Source organism: Lutra lutra, chromosome 4, assembly GCF_902655055.1.
Source record: "Lutra lutra chromosome 4, mLutLut1.2, whole genome shotgun sequence".
NCBI classification, from domain to species: Eukaryota; Metazoa; Chordata; class Mammalia; order Carnivora; family Mustelidae; genus Lutra; species Lutra lutra.
The window spans coordinates 19183755-19208072 of record NC_062281.1 but is presented as its reverse complement, the minus strand read 5'-3'; the positions used below and the strand labels follow the sequence as shown (position 1 = coordinate 19208072).

The 24318-nt window shown below is 39.0% G+C and overlaps 1 pseudogene; it reads right to left on the bottom strand.

The window, feature by feature from the left end:
- Positions 1–17629: 17629 nt before the first annotated feature.
- Positions 17630–17744, bottom strand: LOC125099357 (uncharacterized; annotated as a pseudogene).
- Positions 17745–24318: the final 6574 nt, after the last annotated feature.

Sequence of the window (24318 nt, the reverse complement as noted above, 5' to 3'; positions counted from 1 at the left end):
AGTTAGGAGAAGGGAGTTGGGGGAAATTAGAAGGGGAGGTGAACCATGAGAGACTATGGACTCTGAAAAACAATCTGAAGGGTTTGAAGAGGTAGGGGGGTGGGAGGTTGGGGGAACCAGGTGGTGGGTATTAGAGAGGGCATGGATTGCATGGAGCACGGGGTGTGGTACAAAAACAATGAATACTGTTATGCTGAAAATAAATTTTAAAAAATGATTAAAGAAAAAGAAAAGAAAAATGCCCTGAGATGTTTGGATAGTAAGACTGAGATAGATGTTCCTCCCTAAAATATTTCCTTTATATTTGTTGTGATCCTGTGAAAAAGCTGGAAAAATAGTATGAAAATAACTAGAGATATTTGTTCAGCGGTGAACATTGGGATCTCTAATCCAAGCTACTTTCTTAAATTTTCAAAAGGAAACTAAAAATCTATTGAGAAGTATAATGAAGTTCTAATTCTAGAGCAGATAGAGGGAACAAGACTCATGAGGGGAGACTGGATAAGAATGTGATGACTGGGTATGAAGAATGACAGGACAACAGAGGTACCATTCACCAGAAAGAGGGCTTCTTTGACACAAAGGCTAGGTGTAGTGGTGGTTGCAGTCTGTGTTGTGGTGTGATGGGACTTTTCATCTTTCATCATACAAACCAGTATTTAGAGAGATGGTTGCTGTAAAAGTTTATCATTATCCACAGGATGGAACTAAATGTCTCTACTTTGAAATTCTGACTAGAAATCATCTGATACATATGCCAGCAATTACTGAGAGTATTACTGAAGTAACACAGTGCATTGACCCTCACTAACATCGTTCTCAAATAATAATGCTGGAAAGAGGCACTTTCTAAAACTTTCAAGTGACCTACCATCTCCCAGACAACTTTCGTAATTGGCTTTTTTTTCTTTTTGTTAAATATGTTATTTCATTTTTGGCCACTGACCAAAAGACAGGACATTGTTGATGAGTTTGTAGCTTTTCAATTTTACATAAAGCAACATCTGAGCAGTGATTTCATTTTTTGTTTCGATCTTTGACACTGAGCTGCAAAATGTCATCTTTATTTACTCAGGAAAAGCAAACAGTTGGGAGAAAATAAGTGTGGTTGTGCAATGTTTCAGTGGTTTGATTTCCTCTGCTGTGCGGTAGAAGAGGCAAGAGCAATCTCCTTCATGACTGGGGGGGAGATGCCCATCATTAGCATGATGGCCAAAATGTCCATCTTCATAACCGAACATACTGTTTTACTCAGAAGAAAATATTCAAAATAGGAAAACGTAAAATCTGAAATCAGTTGCTCTAAACAAGGTCCCAGATATTGATTTCCCAAAGAACTGTCTGTGTAGTCCATAAACTGGATATTTATATAACATGTATCTCAGCCAATGAAGCTATCAAGACTATGCTAGTTGGATGTCACAGACAGGTTCATAATTTAGTTGTTCTTACAAACCTATTTGCCTTGGCTCATTATGCTCCAGCTGGCACATCACAGAATGTGTAACCCAAGCCTGCTTAGCATCATCATTTGGCCAGCCGACTAAAAGCATCATGGAGAAAATAATACTACATTAAGTTGGAGAGCCCCAAATTTCAGTTTAACGATAAAGCTTGTATTTTTCCCTTAGATGAGAGGAAGCATTTTATTATGGAAAATAGCAAAGGTTTTGGAGGCAGACCTTTATAAACTCCAATTTCCTGTGAAATTTATGAAATAATACTTACCTCATAACATTGCTTTAAGGAGCAAATGAAATGAAATGAAACGCTTATTTAGAATTTCAATAAGAATTTGTCAGCCCTTAAAATCAACATCACGAGAAACAACAGGTGTTGGGGAGGATGTGAAGAAAGAGGAATCCTCATACACTTTTGATGGGAATGCAAGCTGGTGCAGCCAGTCTGGAAAACAGTATGGAGACTCCTCAAAAAGCCAAAAATAGACCTACCTTATGATCCAGGAATTGCACTACTATGTATTTACCCAAAGAATACAAAGATACAGATTTGAAGGGGTACATGCATCATGATGTGTATAGCAGCATTATCCATGATAGCCAAACTATGGAGAGAGCCCAAATGTTTATCAACTGATGAATGGATAAAGGAGATGTGGCATATATAATATATGTAATGGAATATTACTCAGCCTTCAAAAAATGAAATCTTACCATTTGCAATGAGAGGAGCTAGAGTATATTATGATAAGTGAAATTAGTCAGTTAGAGAAAGATAAATACCCTATGATCTCACTCATATGTGAAATTTAAGAAAGAAAGAGGAACATATAGTTTCCTATATGGGGAAAAGGAAAAAAGAGAGGGGGAAATAAGCCATAGGGACTCTTTTTTTTTTTTTTAAGATTTTATTCATTTATTCGATGGACAGAGATCACAAGTACACAGAGAGGCAGGCAGAGAGACAGGGGGAAGCAGGCTCCCTGCTGAGCAGAGAGCCTGATGCGGGGCTCGATCCCAGGACCCTGGGATCATGACCTGAGCTGAAAGCAGAGGTCTTAACCCAGTGAGCCACCCAGGCGCCCCAGCCATAGGGACTCTTAATGATAAAAAACAAACTGAGGGTTGATGAAAGAAGGTGGGGGCGATGGGCTGGAATGGGTGATGGGCATTAAGCAGGGCACTTGTTGTGATGAGCTCTGAGTGTTATATATAAGTGATGAATCACTGAATTCTACTCCAGAAACCAATATTGCACTGCAAGTTAACTAACTAAAATTAAAATAAGTAAAAGAGAGGGGTGCCTGGATAGTTCAGTCAGTTGAGCGTCTGCCTTCAGCTCAGGTTGTGATCCTGGCATCCTGGGATTGAGCCCCACATCGGGCTCCCTGCTCAGTGGGGATCCTGCTTCTCCTTTTGCCTGCCATTCCCCCAGCTTGTGCATTCTCTCTCTCTCTCTCTCTTTCTGCTAAGTAAATTTAAAAAATCTTAAATAAATAAATAAATAAATAAATAAATAAATAAATGAAAGAATTTGTCAGCCCTGTGTCTTTGGATAAATTGTTTAACCACTCTGTGCCTCAGTTTTCTCATCTACAAAATGGATATCACACCACTTACTTCTGAGGATTGAGTGAGGATTAAATGACTTGATAAATGTCAAGCTGTTAGAATAGCATCTGCTAATAGGAAGCGTTCAATAAATGTAGCTGTTGCTCTCATTATTGTTCATTGTTTGTATGCTAATCAGGTCTCCCACATAAAAAGAACAACATGAGCTTGGAAGGAGTCAAGGTATTACGCACATTTTTTGTTTGGGGATGGTAGGTAAGTAGAAGAATAAAGCTGAGGTGGGAACTGCATGGTAGTGTGGGATTAATGAGGGGTACCAACAAAAGTACTAACCGGAAGTACTGATAAAGCAGTCTAGATTTCTAATGTGAAGGATCTTAAAGACTATGCCAAGTACTTGTGCTTTTTTGTTAGAGAAGATGGAAAGCCATCACAGGCTTAACTCAACAGGTCATACTAGTATTAAATGATTAACAAAAGGGGATGATGAGAAGCAAAGTGCTATTTAGGAAGTTCTTGTGGAGGGTAGGATACCGTGAAGCAGATACCAGCCATGAAAAAGAGGACGCAGGTGTAAAATCAGTTGGATTTGTTGACCAACTGGTTGTGGAGGTTACAGGAAAGGAAATAGATGAACCCGTTTGGAGGTTGCTAATTTGTGAAAATGGTGAGATGATGGACCCAAGATGGCCAATGTGAGCACATGATGGGTCCTGCTGAGTTTATCTTTATGGATCATCCAAGGATTTAATCATTGGTGTGAAATGCTTCCTAGAAATACTGCTTAGGAGGGAAGAGAAAAAGGAAAGAACATGGAAATTGATGTAATAAGAAGTGGCAAGCATGTAATAAGAAGTGACAAGCCATAACCCTGAGAAAGCAGTCAGGGTAGGAAGTGGACAGGAAAAGGGAGCAGCATAGAAATCCAGAGAAGTATGCATTTAGAAAGAAATAAGAGGTGAAGAGTTACAGTTTTAGGAATTTTTAACAATCATTAAGAAAACGGCAGTCTATTCAAAATGTTTATCTAAGGCTGAACATATGCCAATGTCTCTCTTTCTCCTTCTTCTTCTTTATTTTTTCATGTTCTTCTCCCTATTCCTCAAACACCACATAGAGGAAACTCGCTTTGCTTCTTCAGTTCCCTTGCAAGCCCTTCAGTTCCTGGATGGTAGGCAGATGATCCAAACATTATCAAAGGGAGGGCTAAAATAAGATGTGGGTGATGTATGTGGGTCTGAGTCTAGCTATCCCTGCCCACAATGATTCAGAACAGATCTCTGCTGTGTTGGGTTGTGTATCTGGACAAAAACTGAAAAATTCAGTCATGTATCTAAAAATGTTTCTCTGTGTGATAACTAATTCTTATTTTTAAAATACCTGAATCACTCAATGAATTTTTTTTCTATTTGAAATTTGGGGTCATATAAATATGATCCTCAGGAAGAGCTCCCAAGGGGCAAAAGAAACAAATGTTTCATTGTCGATTTCATATACAGTTAAAGCCTTGGTACAATTTTTTGCCAAATAGTTTCATAATTTGTCTTTTATCCAATTTGCTTAACAATCTGCCTTTTCTATATAATAATACAGCAAATAATAATACATATAATACAAATAATACAAATAATAATAAAAAAATAATACAGCAAATCCATTGTCAACTGTAAAATTCTCTGTACTACAATGCCCCATACCCTTTCCAGTTTGGGGGCACAAATGGCGTCATGTCGACGTCAATAACTCAAAGGTTCTTAACTTAATCTGTACCACAAAGCTTCCTACCTTACCATGTAGGACTTACTTATTCCTTAGCATATAGTCAGCAGGCAAGATACACTTAACCTATTTTTATTTAGATTTGATGTGGACTGCTTGTCCCATTGACAGTGCTTTGGATACCCATGTGGGGATAACAATGCCTGGGTGTGGGGCGCTATCTCCTATTCATGAGGCTACCAGTTCTTGGAATGCCAAAGTGGTTGCAGGTTCCAAATAGAGGTAAGAAAAGTATCTCTTTTCCTAATCTGTACCAAGATTTATCAAGTTGTCCCCAGATGAACATTGTTTTATATCAGGGTGTCCAACAAAATATCTCCTCCCTTTGTTGGCTAACACACTTCTAAACACTAGGGAAGCAGGGATGGTAGTACAGGAGGTTAGGAATGGGACATAAATCATTCCATTTTTTCCTCTTTATTATCATTATCTTTCCTATTCTTTTTCCAATGTTCCATGACCCCATATTCAAATTCTTCCTCTTTCTGCAGTTATAAAACAAAAGGTTTATGTATTTCGTTTAACTCAAAAAAGATTTTTGGGGTAGGGCTCTTTATACTAGAAGTATCTATGTTCCAGCAGTGTGTTTAAATGCCCTGTTATACTTGCATGAATATAAAGAATTTACTATGAAATATAGATATAAATATATCTCATGTTCCACTGAGGCACCAAAGGCCAAGAGCAATTGGTGCTGAGAGCTATCCCATAAACTTGAGTGCTTGACTGCATGTTCAAAATGTAATGAGATCCCAGTCTTATCCCACTATCCAACTCTAAGCTGCATGTGAAGAAGTGAGCAAAAGGGACTGTTTTGAAAAGTGTTGCTTTTATGTTGTATTTCTTTTTCCATATCCCCCAACTGGGGAGTGTATATCTGTCTTGCCTTAAAGCCAGTGAAAAGAATTTTGAGGAGATGACTTGGAGTGATTCACACAACTCGAAATCTGATAAATATTATGAGTGAGGCATGGAAAGTCTAAATGTCATAAGCTATGACTGGATTGCTCTAAGAGCAGCATGAGGTACAAGCTTCATTCCCACCATGGAAGGGAGCTAGCTCAGGGTTAACCATCCAGTTTGACTTGAGAAACCTGGAGGTTTCCCATGCCCTTAACAGAGGGGAGGAATGCTGGAACCCCAGGACTGTGAAGGGAGATATAGCAGCTAACTGAGGGAAGACACCGACTGTATCATGGCGACTGCAGGTGAAGTTCCTGGTGAAGGATCTTCATGGAGCCTACAGGAGCATCCAATGAATCAAAGAGCCAGTAATAACATTTGGCATTAAACAGCACCAATGCCAGAGCTTCAAGCCCATAAGGTGGTGCCCCTCCTCCATGAGCTTGGCTACGTGGAAAACAACAGCTATTGATAGGGGGAAGAGGTAGTACCCACTCCAGATTTCCTGACCTGTGGCAGGACTCAATGGTGAGATGAGAGAAGTTAAAATTGAATATTAGTTAGGAATGTTGAAAATATTCATGGGGGATATTTTGTAAAATTACTAAGGAACTAGAAACATCTATGTGACCTCCCTCGGATTGCAACCAGAGTCAGAGAAAAACAATTTGCATATAATTTGACAAAGATAGTGTGGTTAGTAGAACTATGACCTCACAGAGATGCCCATGTTTGAATTCCTGGAGCCTATATTGAACCAGACATGGCAAAGGGAAATTAAGATAGCAGATGAGCTTAAGGTTGCTAATCAACTGACCTTAAAATAGGGACATTATCCTGGATTATTCAGATGGGCTCAGTGTCATTATAAGGGTGTTTAAATGAAGAAGAGAGAAGCAGAAGAGTCAGTGTTGGAGTGACGTGATGTGAGAAAAACCCAACTGATTATTGTTGGCTTTGAAAATGGAGGAGGCCAAGGAATACAGCTTCTAGAAGGTGTAAAGGGCAAGAAAATGGATTCTCATCTAAAGCTTCCAGAATGTGGATTATAGTAATGTAAAAACTATTACTCTGGAATCAACTAGAACAAAATCACTGACTCTGCAGATAAAAACTTGGTACCAAGTTGTGCTAATAGTCACACTAGCAAAATGTATTAGTGAGCAGTTGAAATGTGGCCAGTCTGAATTGACATGTGCTGTAACTATGAAACACACATTGGATTTCAAAGACTTGACACAAAAAGTCAGAATGTAAAATATCTCATTATTTTTAAATTGATTATATTGCATATTTTATTAATGTTTTAGGTATGTTAGATTAAATAAAGTATATTGTTAAACTTAATTTCACCCCTATCTTTCTACTTTTGAAATGTAGCTATTTGAAAATTTAAATTACACATTTGGCTTCCACTATATTTCTCCTGAACAGTGTTGGTAAAGAAAAAAACTCCTTCTGGAAATTTTGCAATTATGCTTTTCATTTGTATAATATGTAGCACTTTATAAATTTCCGTAACATACACTTAATTCTCATGGCAGTCATGCATGATAAGTAGGGTATAACTTACCACTCCTCGTTTTTAAAATGTGAACGTTGAGGCTCAGATAATATAAAAGAACTTAAAAGAAAAATCACATAAATGGCAAGGGACAGAGCTAAGACAAAGTCTGGAAACATCTTTCAAACCAAGGCTTTTTTCTGGCTGTCCCATTCTGTGGGTGGCAGAGACCAGTGCCTAACCCAGGGTCCTCATTTTCTCCAGCAGAGTTGCTTAAAGGAAGAAGCCCAGAAAACTTGCACTACTGAAAAAGGAGGATCTTCTAACTATCTCAGCCTCAGTTTCTGGAAAAGCATCCACAAAACTGAACTATGGAACCCAAATTTCTCACAACTGACTAGTGATGCTTCTTTATCCCAGCATTCTGTAGCCCCGTGGGCTTGAGAAGCACTGGAATTAAAAACGTTACAGTGCTACATTTCTTTTAAGGCATTACATGTATTATTAATCTCTCTGAGGGAGTAGACTACAATTTCCAAAACTTATTTTCACAGATTGTGGTGGTCTGAAAGAGGCAATTTAGAAAATCTGTCCTATGACAAAGGGAAGATTCAAGGACAGGTCTGACTTTTAGCCCCTTGCCATGTGTGAGCCAATCTCCAGTGTTGAAAGAGGATCTGAAGGAAGAAGTGGCAGCTTGTTCCCCAGCTGAGATGCATTTGCTAGTTTTGGCAATTGTCCAGGACAAAGATGGATGTTTAAAAGTGATTTTTAAACTATAGAAAATTCGAATCAGTTTAATAATTTGTTTAGCATCTTAATAAGACTAAAATACAGAGCCAGATATCTGTTCTTTTAAACCACAAGAACACGTTGAGTGTTTGGAAGCATTCCCTGACATTCTAGTGACTTTCTAAATGAAATTCTAGTAAAATGGGAAAAGGACATGTAATGGCCAAAAGTTCAGGGAGAGATTTTGATATTTGAAACCGTTAGATTTGCCAGTATTAATGACTATCAGTTGGTAATAAGAAATATAAAATTTGTTTTCCAAAGCAACTTTTTATCAATTAAGTGATAAAATACATGCCAACACACACATATTAATTTCCTTTTTTATTTCCTTCAGTTTAACCAAAACCAGATACAGAGACTAGAAATATCAGTAGGAAGAACAGAACAAGAATCTGTTTATTCAACAACATTTTGGGTTGGCTTTGTTTTAGATGCGAATACAGTGGTGACTAAATAAAATGTATGCCTCCAGGAGAGCTCACAGTATTGTGAAATTCAAGAAATAAAAATATTACTGCATGTTTCCAAGTCATTCATTCATTCCTTAGGCACAAAGAAAATGGATGAACACCTTTGTGTCAAACATTGGATTAGGTACTGCAGACATGAAGAGAAAGAAAGCTAAACTCCTGTCATGGAGGACTCCACAGTATAGTGCAGGAAGCTGACAAGAAGACAGTTAATTATTGTGTTTCCTCTCACTCACAAACCTGGTCCAGCCGCATTTTTCTGCTTAGTAATTGGCCACTCCATTCAACCATCTTCCTAGACTAACTATATACCTAAGGATCCTTGACAACTCTCTATTTCTTATAATCCACATTCAAATCTCATTGTCCATCCATCAAAATCTACTTTTAAAATATCCAACCACTTCTCACTATGTCCACTGTCAACATGGTCCAAGCTACCACTATCTTGCAAAATATTTTCCTAAACTGGTCTGTCAGCATCTGTCTATATTTTTCTATCTCTCTTCCTCTCTGCCTCTCTATCTATCTCCTTATCTCTCTGGCATCTGTTCTCAGTAGGGCATACAGAATAGTCATAGAATATTATTTCTATTCAAAATCTACCTTTAGGGGCACCTGGGTGGCTCAGTGGGTTAAGCCGCTGCCTTCGGCTCAGGTCATGATCTCAGGGTCCTGGGATGGAGCCCCGCATCGGGCTCTCTGCTCAGCAGGGAGCCTGCTTCCTCCTCTCTCTCTGCCTGCCTCTCTGCCTGCTTGTGATCTCTCTCTGTCGAATAAATAAATAAAATCTTTAAAAAAAAATCTACCTTTAGTCTACCTCAATGCATTTATAATAATCTGTTACATTTTATTTGTTCATCTGTTTATTGATGTATTGTCTGTCTTCTTCCTCTTGAAAGTAAATTTTTAAGAGAAATGAGTGGGTCTATTTTAATATGCAAATAATCATATAGTTTATCCTGTGTAGTAAATTATGTAGTGTGCTAAATATTTATATGTTATAAGCAACAGTGGTGTCACAGATGACAGTTTGATCAATTTTGCTTTGGATTCAGATGGTGGAAAGATCAGGGAAAATTTTGCAAAGGAATTATAGCTTCTTTCAGATGCTGTTCTCTAACTTCTATCTCTAAGCTTTCTATATAACAATAGCCTCTAATTGATAAAATGTTTCCATATCATTTATCCTAAACAGCCTCTTACTTGAGACAACTTTCTCAAGTTCATGTATTTAATAATTCTTCTTCTTTCTCCCCTTTCCACTTGGTACATGGCTAATGATTGGAATTTTTCCTTTTTCTCTTATCAAACAGGAATCCCTGATACAAGTTATTCTAGGTTTCTTGTTCTTATTTCCCTCAGCACATTCTTTTTTTTTTTTTTTAAAGATTTTATTTATCTGACAGAGAGAGATCACAAGTGGGCAGACAGGCAAGCAGAGAGAGAGAGAGGAGGAAGCAGGCTCCCTGCAGAGCAGAGAGCCCGATGTGGGACTCGATCCCAGGCCCCTGAGATCATGACCTGAGCTGAAGGCAGAGGCTTAACCACTGAGCCACCCAGGTGCCCCCCCTCAGCACATTCTTATTCTTCTTACTTTCTTTCAAGTTACAGGCTCCACTAACAATCTCTTTCCCTAGGTCTTCATTCAGCCCGTCTGCTAGCAGCCTGGAGGAAGGGCAATCTGAATTAATTTGGTTTAATTGTGGATTATTTTCCAAGGCTTGGACTAGTCAATAAGACAACATCTCAGCCTCCCCTGGGACCACCCATTTAGTTTTCAACCCAGCTTCTTTGACTTTTTTCCAGCCATCTGTTTTACTTGGGCAAAGAGAGTCAGTCTTGATGTTGACATGTTTTTCCTTTCATCTATATTCTTGGCACCTTTAGTTCATTCAGAGTTAACTCCAAAAAGGAAACATTTACCATCCCTCAGCAGCTGTTCAGTCCTGGAGGAGGAAGTAGAGAATCTTGTTTCTCTTTCCATTGGCCTGTTCTCCCTTATTCTGGCCATCGCTATTCCATCATTCTTGCACTCTGGCCTGCCTGACACCTGGATGCACTGATTTTTGCTTTGGGATGAGAATAATGGCTTCTGAGCTCACCTCTTGCCAATTCATTTTTTAGTGTGGATGAGTTCTGAATCCCAGTAGATGGCCCAAGGCTCAGAGTCCTGAGGCTGAGATTCTACTTCCGACTCTACCAGTCATCAAATAAACCACATCATTAGGTTGGACTTCACTTTCCCCATCTGTGAAATGAACCCTAACAGAGATCCTGAATTCAAATTTCTTTTGATTTATATGGATGAAGGAAAGGAGATACTACTAGATTGAGAAGTTGTCTGCTATAAGGCAACTGGGCAAGACGGGGATTAAAACTAAGAAGACATATCCTACCTAAAGACATTTTCTGGCTCAACTCAATCTGTCTGCAAGCTCCTTGGCTGAGGATTGACTTTGGCTGATAGTTAGTGAGCTGTGTGATAACTTAAGCCCTTCCATTCTGTAAACCCTAAGTCCCCTGTGTTACAGCTCTTTCTCCTGAGTGGTTTTCCCTTAACTAATATTTGAAGCAGAATACTAGATATAATTTGATGGAAGATGGGATATAATTTTATAAATTGCACTAGCCAGCCCTTTGTGCATGGAGGTTACACATTAACATAGAGCTGATTTATTAGTATGGAACAGTCACTGGAATGGGAGCAGATATATAAATATATTACAGAAAGGGCATAATAAAATTTCTGTAGTCTAAAAAATACAATTCTCAAAATGGTATTGGCTTATCAGAGCTGGAATTTGGAGAGGGTAGGATGAGATGTGCAGAGAGGACAATAACTTTGAGAAGAAGAACACTGGCATCTCCTTTGCTTTGATCTTTCCTATTATGAGAAACTCTTTGGTTGGGAATGGACTTGGCTGGTGGAAAATGCCCCAAAAGAGCATCAGGAATCTTCACTGGTCTCAAACATGGGTTCAAATGTTTTGGAAGCATGCCAATTAGAACACAACATGTTGAAATTGTAGCCACATTGACTTGGAGGATATGATTGGAGAGGACAATGGCTAAGAAGATAGGTACGAATAAAAGTTAATACTCTTAAAACCCAAATCTCAAGAATCTTATGGTTAGTTCAGGAATCCGCACCAACAATGATATCACAAAGACTTTTTTCAAGATTTTATTTACTTATTTGAGAGAGAGACAGAGAGAGCAAAAGCAGGGGGAGAGGCAGAGGGAGAAGCAGCCTCCCCGCTGACCTGGGAGCCTGACGTGGGGCTCCATCCCAGGACCTGGAGATCATGACCTGAGCTGAAGGAAGATGTTTAACCATCTGAGCCACCCAGGGGCCCCCTATCACAGAGATTTATAGGATCATGCTGGACAGTCTTCAATAGCAACATCTAATGACAGCAAGCAGCAATACGAATAGTGGACTGATTCTCACTCTCCACTTCTCTCATTACCTGCATTTGAAAGAACACCTAAGCAGTCACCTCAATCAATTTAAACTAAGTCCAGCTGTTCTTAGAAAATTCAGGGTGGAGGATGCCTCCAGAAAGGTGGAAAAGTAACTTTTTAAAAAAGATTTTATTTGTTTATTTGAGTGCACAAGTAGGAGGAGTGGGAGAGGGAGAAGCAAGCTCCTGGCTGAGCAGGAAATCTGAAGCCGGCTGGATCCTGGGATGCTGGGATCATGACCTGAGCTGAAGGCAGCCACTTGACTGACTGAGCCACCCAGCTGCCCCATTGATTTTCGTGATAATATATGAATATTGGCTCTTGAGCAAAAATTTGAAGATTGAAATACATTGTATCGGTTAGCCATTGCCACAATAATGTTGTGTAACAAATAATCATGGTATTTCAGTAGCATTTAGCAATCAGCATCCTCCCAGATTTATGAGCTCACTAGAGTACAGCTGATTGGGGCTGAGCTCAGCCAGGCTACTCTATACACTGAAGAACTCTGTGGCATCTGTGGCAGCTCTGCTCTACGTGTCTCTCAATCTTCCTGGACCCTCAGGCAAGCTGTGGCATGTTCTTTAAATGGTGGTGTCAGAGACAATATTCAAATGCACGTGTACATTTTAAGCTCTTGCTTGTGTCATATTTTGTAACATCCTATTTGCCAAAGAAGTTACACGGCTGTGCTCAAAGGGAAGAAGCAGAAAAATATATTCCTCCTAGGAACAAAAAGCTATATGGCAAAGGCATGAAGAATCAAGGCCAGTAATTGAATCTACAACAGATGTGAACATATTTTGTATCCAGAATTGAGGAAAAGGGCTTATCAGATAATTATAGATTTGGATGAGCTTCAAGGTTTTATATGCTGCCTGTAAAATAAAACACATTGCTTTTTTTGCCATTGTGATATGCAGAGGAAAAGATATGGTGGAAAAAGAACCTATGTGAATGTGGGGTTATGTGCATATACATAAATATGCTTATATCAAATGTAGGTTGAATTCTATGGCAGAGACTAACTGATCACCAGTGGTCTGGTCCTTGACTTTAATATTTAGTATTGTGGCCAGGAAGTGGCAGTACATCCAGGAACAGGATTCTCCAGTCTTCCTTGCATCTAGGTGATGCCAAGTTCTTGCCAAGGGGAGGGAATTGAAGAAATGGTCCATGGCTCAGGCCAAGTCAATTGAGATGTGGATATTCCTTTTCCACCTGCTCTTTTCCACCTGCCTAGTGAATGCAGGAGAATCTGAGGCCCTGTCTGACAACTTAGTCTCAGGATGGAATAATTGTATGCCTCTGAATCTTGCGGAATATTACCTGCCCACCAAAATCTGTTACCTACTCTTACATGATTAAGAAATGAACCTCCATTGTATTTGTGTTAGCTACTACCTAGAAGTGAGGATTTCCTGCAACTAAAAAGTCATATGGAGAAGATACTGAAGCTCTTTTTCTCACTTTAAAGAATTTGTAAAATAGGATGAAATAAAGAGAATATTTATTGCACATCTACCATGGGCAAGGCTCACAACTAAAATATATTACACAGTTAAATGTTTCGGATCTGTGGTAGATTTTTTTTTAATTTTATTTTTTATAAACATATATTTTTTTCCCCAGGGGTACAGGTCTGTGAATCGCCAGGTTTACACACTTCACAGCACTCACCATAGCACATACCCTCCCCAATATCCATAACCCCACCCCCCCTCTCCCAACCCCCCTCCCCCCATCAACCCTCAGTTTGTTTTGTGAGATTAAGAGTCACTTATGGTTTGTCTCCCTCCCAATCCCATCTTGTTACATTTATTCTTCTCCTACCCCCTTAACCCCCCATGTTGCATCTCCTCTCCCTCATATCAGGGAGATCATATGATAGTTGTCTTTCTCCGATTGACTTATTTCACTAAGCATGATACCCTCTAGTTCCATCCACGTCGTCGCAAATGGCAAGATTTCATTTCTTTTGATGGCTGCATAGTAGTCCATTGTGTATATATACCACATCTTCTTTATCCATTCGTCTGTTGATGGACATCTAGGTTCTTTCCATAGTTTGGCTATTGTAGACATTGCTGCTATAAACATTCGGGTGCACGTGCCCCTTCGGATCACTACGTTTGTATCTTTAGGGTAAATACCCAGTAGTGCAATTGCTGGGTCAATTTTCAACATTTTGAGGAACCTCCATGCTGTTTTCCAGAGTGGTTGCACCAGCTTGCATTCCCACCAACAGTGTAGGAGGGTTCCCCTTTCTCCGCATCCTCACCAGCATCTGTCATTTCCTGACTTGTTAATTTTAGCCATTCTGACTGGTGTGAGGTGATATCTCATTGTGGTTTTGATTTGTATTTCCCTGATGCCAAGTGATGTGGAGCACTTGTTCATGTGTCTGTTGGCCATCTGGATGTCTTCTTTGCAGAAATGTCTGTTCATGTCCTCTGCCCATTTCTTGATTGGATTATTTGTTCTTTGGGTGTTGAGTTTGCTAAGTTCTTTATAGATTTTGGACACTAGCCCTTTATCTGATATGTCATTTGCAAATATCTTCTCCCTTTCTGTCAGTTGTCTTTTGGTTTTGTTCACTGTTTCCTTTGCTGTGCAAAAGCTTTTGATATTGATAAAATCCCAATGGTTCATTTTTGCCCTTGCTTCCCTTGCCTTTGGTGATGTTCCTAGGAAGATGTTGCTGCGGCTGAGGTCGAAGAGGTTGCTGCCTGTGTTCTCCTCAAGGATTTTGATGGATTCCTTTCTCACATTGAGATCCTTCATCCATTTTGAGTCTTCGGTGGTAGATTTTAATGAGTTATTGGACTCAAGTAGAAAGAGAACCTTATCTTCCTGTCCTCTGCTATATTGGACTGTGCAAATGGCAGATGAATAAAGAATAGTAAAAACCCTCTATTTTTGTCATGGTGAGAAATATTTGGAGACTGTAGAGCCATATTATACAAGTAGTTACAGAACACATTTAGGACCCTTTACAATAGGATGTGTGAATGAACTTAAACAAAGGAGGTGTCTAGTTATCTCAGGAGCAGTGCAAATGTAAACATATATTATACAAATTCAGTAGTTTGAGGATAGATAGAGCTGCTGGCACCTGAGACATTGCCTTAGGGAACCCATAGGGTGACCATATTATGGAGGGAAGGTTGTGGGTTATAGGGCAGTTGAGGAAGCTGTTAGGACTGGGGCAGATATTTTCAACAGAGGAATGAGAGTGAAATACATTCCTTTAAGGATGGTAATTGTGGTGGTATTGATAGCTGGGTATGCCAGGGAAGATCTGCGCTAAAACTACGTGAATAGCAAGAAAGTCTCTGAAAGTATTATTCTTTGTGCTTTTATTCCCCACACCTTCTGACTTGTCCAAAATATACTTCAGGGAGAACACACATTTTTGTAGCAGGAATGCAAGAAGAAAAAGTTAATATTCTTTTATTTTTATTAGCCAAAATAGACACTCTAAGTCAAAATTCAGCCATTAAGTGAATTGGTTGGACCCTACAAATAGAAAAAAGATGTATGTCTATGTATAAAAGGTGTACCAATGACTAGATCAGGAAGATCTTTCTCAGAGACAGTTTGGACTCAAATCAGTTAGGACTCAAATCAGTACTCAGTGTGTTACTTCACATGAATATTTTTTCAAGAATACAATGTAAGAAATATCTTGCATTGCTTCTTTCTTTCTTTTGACAGAGAGAATGTGATCAGGAGAGAGAATCTTAAGCAGGCTCTGTGCCCAGCACAGAGCCTGATGTGAGGCTCCATCTCATGACTTTGAGATCATGACCTAAATCAAGATCAAGAGTCAGATGCTTAACCAACTGAACCACCCAGACACCCCTCTTTCATTTAATGTTAGCAACAACTTGAAGCTGAGACTGCCAGAGGGCAAGTTGAGGTTTATCTTCTGTTTTCAACCAAATCAACAGCTATTTCAGGCATTCTGGTATTAGCCATTTCCTCTCCACTTTGTCTCTCCAGAAGAAAACCAGACATTTATGTCAATGAAATATTCCTTTACAAAAGCCAAACCCAGAAGTTGGCTTCTCCATAGTTCCCATATATTCATTTGAGATAGTTTCCGCATTCTGCTTTACGAGTAAAGAGAAATCACCGAGCCTCATAAAGAGGGTTGATGGCATTCCAAACAATTTTATAGTGGGCATTCCCATTTCTCCTTGGTCATACCTGTGGCTTGGAAAACTGTTCTAAACCTTCAACAGAATGAGGTTGACTATGTCAGAAGAGGCCCCCTTCCCTAGAAGCAGTTTAAATTTCAAAGCAAGCAGCTCGATTCATTTTGCAAGAATTGTGGAGAGGTTCCCTTGGAAGATAAAGCAAGTTCGCCGCGCGATAAAGTACAATACATGGTATCCCAAGCTGGGAGAGTTCTTCCTCCCATATAACGGCATAGGCCATATGGTCCCTTAACACACGTGCAACTCAGCTATGAGGAGAGTAGCAGTAACTGTTCCATTATTTCCTCTTGATTTTCTCCATTAGTTTCCTATCGCTGGTGTAGCTTATTGGCACAAACTTAGTGGCTCAAAACAAAGAAATTTATTATGTTATGAAGGTCAGAAGTTCTACATGGGTCTCATTTCTGTATACAACAACATTTACGAACACAGGAGACAGGCTGGAGTTGGCCTGTAGGCCATAGCTCGCCTGTAGCCTGTTTTTGTGGCCCAGGGACCACACCCTATTCATTCTTTGTGTTCCCTGTGCCTAGCAAAAAATAACTTGCACAGATCAGAGACTCAATAAATACTGTTTTGTTGGATTTAAGATATCTCCCCTAGGATGTGGACTGGTGCAACCAACCTAGAGGATGGCTTGGCAATTGCTCTTAAATTGGACCAAGCAAAGGACTTCTAGGAATTTATGGTACAGCTGTATTGTGTTGAATCTTCCAAGGAATGTAAACAGAGGTTTTATTGCAGCATTGTTGTAGTGGCGAAAAGCTGGCATTCACCTGAATTTCTTTCAATAGGAGAGTACTTAATGTCTTAATGATTTAATCAGTGTGTAAAAACTGTTTGTATACCACATCTTATTGGGGTTTTTAAAAGGATGTTGTATATATATTTCTATGAACATTAAACTTCCTAAAAAATTAAATAAAATAAAATTCCTGTAAAGCAGTCCACAAATTGTTAAGACTCATTATCGTTTGGTTAGGACTAGTGGTCAGGAAGAAAGAACACGTTCATTTCATGTTTTTCTGTACTTTTCTCCCTAGGTCCGTAATTATTTGTAATGTATTTTTAAATGTTAGATTTCCTGTTGCAGAATTGTGTACTATATATTACCTTTGGTGATTCATATAATCTTGGGATATTTATACCCTTGGTTTTAGTAATTCAATGCCTGAGACTCCACTTTCAACTATTAAAGACAATATGAAAATGAATACTAATATATTCATTTCAATATTGTGATAATTAAAAATTGATTAAAAACTTGAATACTCAGGAATAAGTGAAGAGTAAATAAATAACTTATACCCACCTAATAGGGACATTATATCATTTAAAATTATACAATGGATAATTTTGAATATATTATCTTTATAATAAAATATCCTGTGTTTTGTTTTACTATTATATCAAAAATAAAATAAAGTTATATGATGGAAAGTTTATAATATGGGAAATAGTTGTTAGTAGAAAAAATATACAAAATAATATGTAAAGTATCATCACAACCATGTTAAACTGATAAGAACAGATACTACACTTGATCTTAGCCAAAAGGCCGAGAAGCGATTCATCACAACCATGTTAAAGGAACATGTACCCGACAAAAGGGACTGCAGAAATACATAATGAAATACTCATTTTATTATGTCTCTAACACATAAAAACGAGGTGGCTTTATTCAGAAATTTATAATTGTGCGGTATGTTTCTTCTTCCTCCTTTGACTTCGCTCCTCTTTTCTCTAAAGAATATTCAATTTCCGGTGTGGGTGACGCAGATTGCTGGGTGCAGACCAATATCTGTTTATAATAAAGGAGAGAGAGAACACTTAGCACCTCTTATCGCTTACTAGTTCATGGTCATAATGAAACAGGGCATTTTAGGTTGAAAGAAAAGAATGTCATTGTGTGATAGGCATGAGCGCCATGCTAAAGGAGGAGGAGGAGCGGGAGGGGAAAGGAAAGGGGACTGGGAAGGAGATCTCACAGTCGTCTACTTTCATTTCCTACATCACCACACTCTTTAGAGGAGTTTGTAAAACTGGGAATGTTTCACTCTCTTCCTCCAAAGTATATTTAAGACTTCCCAACTGCAAAGGCAGTAGTATTTATTCTTCAAGCATGAAATTCAAGAAATAGGTATCCTAGAGCAGGTGTAGCCCCAACACAGCTCACTATCTGTTTTTGTAATGAAGTTTATTGGACCAGGTTCTGCTCATTTCTTTACATATTGTCTATGGCTTCTTTTGTGCTATAATGGCAGAGTTGGGTAGTTGTAAGAGAGATCACACAGACACCAAAACCAAATATATTTACTGCCTGCCCTTTATACACATTTGGGAGCAGGGGGTAGCAAATAGATTCACAACAAATCAAACTCAACCATATATTGGAATAGAGTTACCCTGAACTCTTTGCCATATATGATACTGTCCCTTGGATCTTTCGTTTTGTTAGGTTTTAGCTTGATACTATAAAATATATAGGGACAGTCACTGTTGAAGGATAATTTTCAATGGTAAAACAATGATTCACATACATATATAAAATAAAAATGGGTCACAGATTTTTAACTTTTTAACTAATAAAATGTTACCACCAGCCCAAAGATGAATCCAAAGAACCAACAAATATATAAACATCCAGAATACTGAAGAAAAATTGCAAATAGATGCAAAACTGATAAAATTGTTCAATATCCATAGGGCAATAATTTTTTTTATTAACATGTATTTTTTTTTTCAGGGATACAGGTCCGTGATTCATCAGTCTTACACAATTCCAGCATTCACCGTAGCACACACCCTCCCCAATGTCCATCACCCAGCTACCCCATCCCTCCCACCCTCAGTTTGTTTCCTGAGATTAAGAGTTTCTTATGGTTTTAAAAAAATTTAAAAAAAAAGGAGTTTCTTATGGTTTGTCTCATAGGGCAGTAATTAGTTGCACATCACTGGACACAATTCCCATTTTGATGGACAACAAACAGTCCTTTGACTTTATTATCAGTTCTCCATAATGTATAAGACAATAAAAGATTGAGATAATCTGAAAGCTGAGTCAGACAGTAATCTTTTTTATTCGTTTCAAAAATTTTCACAGTTTTTCTCCTACAATGTAAAACAATATAAAATGCAGCACTCAGCTTGATTATATAAATTTAATGTCTTTCTTCAGGCATATGTATTAAAAATAGATAAGGTTTCTAATTGTCACATGCCTAAGTAATAGAGACTCCACTTGAGGCTACCTCATGAACCCTGCTAAGGATCAGAGATAACTAGGAAGGAGGAAGTGTTACCAAAAATCTTATATTCATGAATAACTGAGAGCTCTCATAGGAACAACTCATCCTAAGAAACGAGTAAGCTAAGCATGACTCTGAAGCAGAGAGGTGGGCATTGAAGTAGAGGGGTGATTCTCATTATGGAAAAAAAAAAAAAGTCTGTCTCTTTAGATTGTCTCCTGACTTTCACCAAAATTATATTCACTTTGGGCCCTACTGGCAATGTTGTAAGTAAATTAAAATAAACCATTAAACTTTGTAAGATATTGGACCCAAACTGTTGATGTTGAACCGACTATAACAAAAAGGGAAAAGGACCTCTCCCTCACTTCAGTTTTTTTACTTCAGGGGTTCTAGTTAATCGGTAGCTAGGGAGGTCAAAAAAAAAAAAAAAGAAGAAGAAGAAGAAAGAAAGAAAGAAAGAAAGAAAGAAAAGAAAAAAGAAAAGAAAAGAAAAGGAAAGGAAAAAGAAAAAAGAAAAGAAAAAGAAAATGGTGGGGGGGAAGGTTGCAGAAAATGTCCTTAAATATAGAATAGTCCAAACAGGCCATCAGATGTTAACATCCATAAACATACCATCCACTAAGATGTTTACTATTCCATAGGGGGGGGAAATTGTCTACTCGAAATACGGAAGAATGTGAAATATGATAGTACAAGAAACCAAACTGCCCACTTTGTAAAACATATGCTATGGTTTGCGTTGTTTTCTTTTGATATAAAAAATGCAAATCTCACTATTTCTCAAATTCACTCCCTTCTTTCCATTTTTATTGTCATTATCCTTGACAAAATCACTACTTTCTCTCACTGAGATGATGGAGAACATCTACTCAGAGTAAAAAGAAATAAATCACAAAGTAGAAACTGCTTAAAATCTTTCACAGCTTCCTATTGACTTTCAAATAAAGTCTTGACATGCCCTAGAAGACCGTGCTCCCTCTTGACCATGCTTGTCTCTCTATTCTTAACTCATGACACCTTTTCTCTTTCTTAATCCATTGTGTGTCTCTCCATGTCTCAGTAACCGGAAACTGCCTTGGTTTCTCCTCTCTCTGGGTGGCCAGTTTCATTGTTTAGGAACAGAGGAACCAAAAAAAAAAAAAAAAAAAGTGGAAAGAATGTTCTAATCTAATCCCCTATACTCAAGCTAGATTACATGGTCCCATGAAACTAACTTTTCCTCTGCAATCCAGTATTCTATTGCTTAAGTTTGTTTTTCTTTTTATAATTCATTTTTCAAAATCTGTTTTTTCTCTCTAGACTTTAAGTGTGTAAAGGCAAGTATGCATGGCATATAATAGGGACTAAGTGAAAAAAGAAAAAAAATTGAGGAGATCTTTTGGAGATAGCTACCTCTTTCATATATCTAACTACCTGACCATGCTTTCGTGTGGCAAGATTTTGTTTATGTCTGATGTGATTTCCCTGCATTGCGTTATGTGAAAGCTCCTTGAATCAGGTCAGGTGTGTGGTGAATGCTCTATAATGGTAGGTTCGATTTCTTTATTTTTTAATACTGATGCACAAAAAGTTTAGATCTGGGATTTGAGTGCTGCTGAGTCATTTCTAGGTTCCTGGGCTCTCCTGGGCACATGTAGCCTCCAGAACTAAAGTCTTCAATTCTTTTAAGTGGGTATAGAGTCAGAGATTTTGAGAGAAGACTCCTGGGGCGGGTCAGGAAATGTCCTCTTATAAATTCTAGGCGGTGTTACTGCCTTGCTTAGAGCTGTGACTACCACGAGGCAGCCTTGCAATGCCCCTGGATTTGAAATTACCCTGCCTAATTTTAAAAGAGCTTTAGATCAAGGAGTGAATAACCCTTGGCAGGCCCCTGTTCAGGGACCAGAAGATTGGCAGAAATTGCCAGGAGATACAGTGGGCACTCTCGGGAGAGCTGTGCCATACACTCATTCATTGCTGAACTAAAAGAAATGCTGTAACCCATCCAGTCCTGAGGTTAAAGCTGGCAGCATGTGGGCCAGGATTGGGCTACCAGATGTATTTTGTTTGTCTTATACAGTTTTTTTTAAGACTTGTTGAGTCTCATATAAGAATACATATAGCAAAGTTTCCTTGAAAAATTAGTCCAGACCACATTGTCCCAAGACAGCAGTGGGACAATGGTGGAGAGTAGCTGTATGAGTAGCCGCTCATGTAGAGGGACCTCATTCCCCGTTGGAGTGCTTGGAACCCACTCGGCTTTTTTCTAGGCAGTGATTTTGTGGCCCTTTTGCGAATCCAATCATATTATTTTACAATGAAGAAACCGTCTCTTTCTGGGGATAGTTTGGGGAAAGGAGAAGCAGGATGAGATGAAATGGCCTTGGGAGCAGCAAGCCAGTGCAGAGTTGGGACTAGAATCCCAGCCCATTTCTCCTTGCCGCCTATCACACTGTAGGTGTCTCTGTTAAGGACCCAGTGTATCAGAGGGTAGAATAGGGGGATGCTCCCACTCACAGTTATCTCCCTAGAGAAGTTAAGTCAGTCCCAAGGTCACACTGATTATAAATGGGTGACTAGTCTGCTAATTACTTCTGCATCCCACATAGTACTAACAATATAAGACATAGTACTTAGGAACTGAATTGAATTAGACTGCATTCCCTCTGTGAAGTTGTCTTACCACCAAATTTTTCCTTTCCTACTCCTCCTTTTCATTTGGTTACATCGGATCCCGCTAAACACATTAACCAGATGAGCGGGGTTACACACTGTTTTCACAGGAAATCCTCCCTTCCTCCTTCAGTTTACCTAAAAGGATGGGAAGTGGGGAGGGGGTTTTGCCAGTGTATACACACACATGTCGCTGTATATATTTATACACCACACAGATCCATATACCCATATGTCTGTAAAACAATATATGCTCACTGCAGCATCTGGCTTTCTGTGAAGTCTTGACCTCTGCTCCCTCACAGCTGTGTTGGCTCAGAGTTTAGAGTAAGACTTACAAGACTCCCTGAAGAACATATGTTTCTAAGCAGTCCCCTAGTTCTCTATCTGTTTTCTTTCTTTCCTTCTTTTTTTTTTTTTTTGCAAAGGGAGTCATAAAAGGTTACCACCTCAGACCTTGTACTGGTAGCCCTGCTTCCCCAAGGAATTTCTCATGGTTAAAGGAGAATCATCCATGAAAGACAGAGCTGGTGTAAAAAACCATGCTCCATCACCTCTCTCCCTCTCCAATCCCTCCCCAGCTTGCCCACAAAAGAGTTGGGAATATTTTATTTTTTAATTACTAAGCTCTTCATACTGAACTGCTTGTCAGGAAGAGGGGTTGGCAACTCTGGACAAGAGTGACCTTCTTTGCCTCATTGTTTCAAAGGAGCAGATAAAAAATTCAGTGGCCATCCAAAATGCTCTGATTCATCTTCAGCCTTGGCCTTGTCACTTCCACAAGTGCCATCGTTATAGAGCTGGGTCGGGCTTGGTGGGTTGGGGGTGGGGGTGGGGGTCCATCTTCATTTGAAATGCCTGGCCAGCGTTAGTTGACAAAGCTCCAGTACATGGGCAGGAAGCAAACAGCAATGAAAACACAGGGGCTCCCATGCCAATTGTGCTTTTTGGGGGGAGGAACCTCATGTATGAGGTGTTCTAAATGGCTACATGATCATATAATTTTAACACATTAAAGATATATTTAAGACAATATACTTTAGGAAAGCACAGTTAGAATTCCCAGTTTTTATAAACTAGGTTAGTCCCCTTAGCATTGCTGGAAACCTTTTGGGTTCAGCAGCTGAAAGCTAGGGCATGGATGCCAGGAAGGGGAGAGAAGTCACCAGTTCTGCATTCACAGATTGCTGATTGCTGCACATTGACTCCACCTCCTTTCTTCTCCCCTAGACATCCTCCCCTTTGGTCTTTCTAGTTCAATAATATATTTGGAGTGTTCCTTGGTTTTTCATTCTCTTAGAAAATCACACCATGGGATGCCTGGGTGGCTCAGTTGGTTAAGCAGCTGCCTTCGGCTCAGGTCATGATCCCAGCGTCCTGGGATCGAGTCCCACATCGGGTTCCTTGCTCATCAGGGAGCCTGCTTCTCCCTCTGCCTCTGCCTGCCATTCTGTCTGCCTGTGCTTGCTCTCTCTCCCTCTCTCTCTCTGACAAATAAATAAATAAAATCTTTAAAAAAAGAAAAAAAGAAAATCACACCAGTTCGTTAAGGGGGAAAAAAAATCCATTTGGCTTTATCTGCGAGATATAAACGGACTCCAGGAACTAATGAATGCTTTCATTTCCACTTGCCTTTTATCATTGCTCTGAAGAAAGAGTCAGAGAGAAATGTGAAATTACATTTAGCCTGGGCTTACTGCAGTCATATTTGACTGGTCTTGCTTCCCAGTTACCCTCTGAAAACCCATTTTTTTTTATAACAGTAGCTAAAGGAATTCTCTGAAAATATAAGGCAGATCATGTTCTCCTTTATCCTGGAAACTCCAATGGTTTCTTACATCATTCAGTGCAGAAGGCCAAGCCCAAGTTATGGCTTATGAGGCTGGAAGCCTCTATTTCTTCTTTCATTTTACCTCCCAGATGTCAGAGTGACTTCATTCCTCTCCTTCTTGACTTAGCTCAATATTAAAGTACCACCTTGTCAGAAAGACAGTTTCTGTCCCACTGATGTGTATCCTGTCCCCAGCTTTACATACCCACATCCTTCCTTTTTTTTCAGAGCACTCAACATCATCTGACATTTTATATATTCACCTGTCTACTTGTTTATCATTTTTTCCTCCTCTCAACAGAAAGTATATTTTATTGAAAAGAGGGACTTTTAAAATTCATTCAATACTTTATACTGAGTTCTTAATGGACTAACTGGTCCATAGTGCTTAGTTAATCTGTAATGAATGG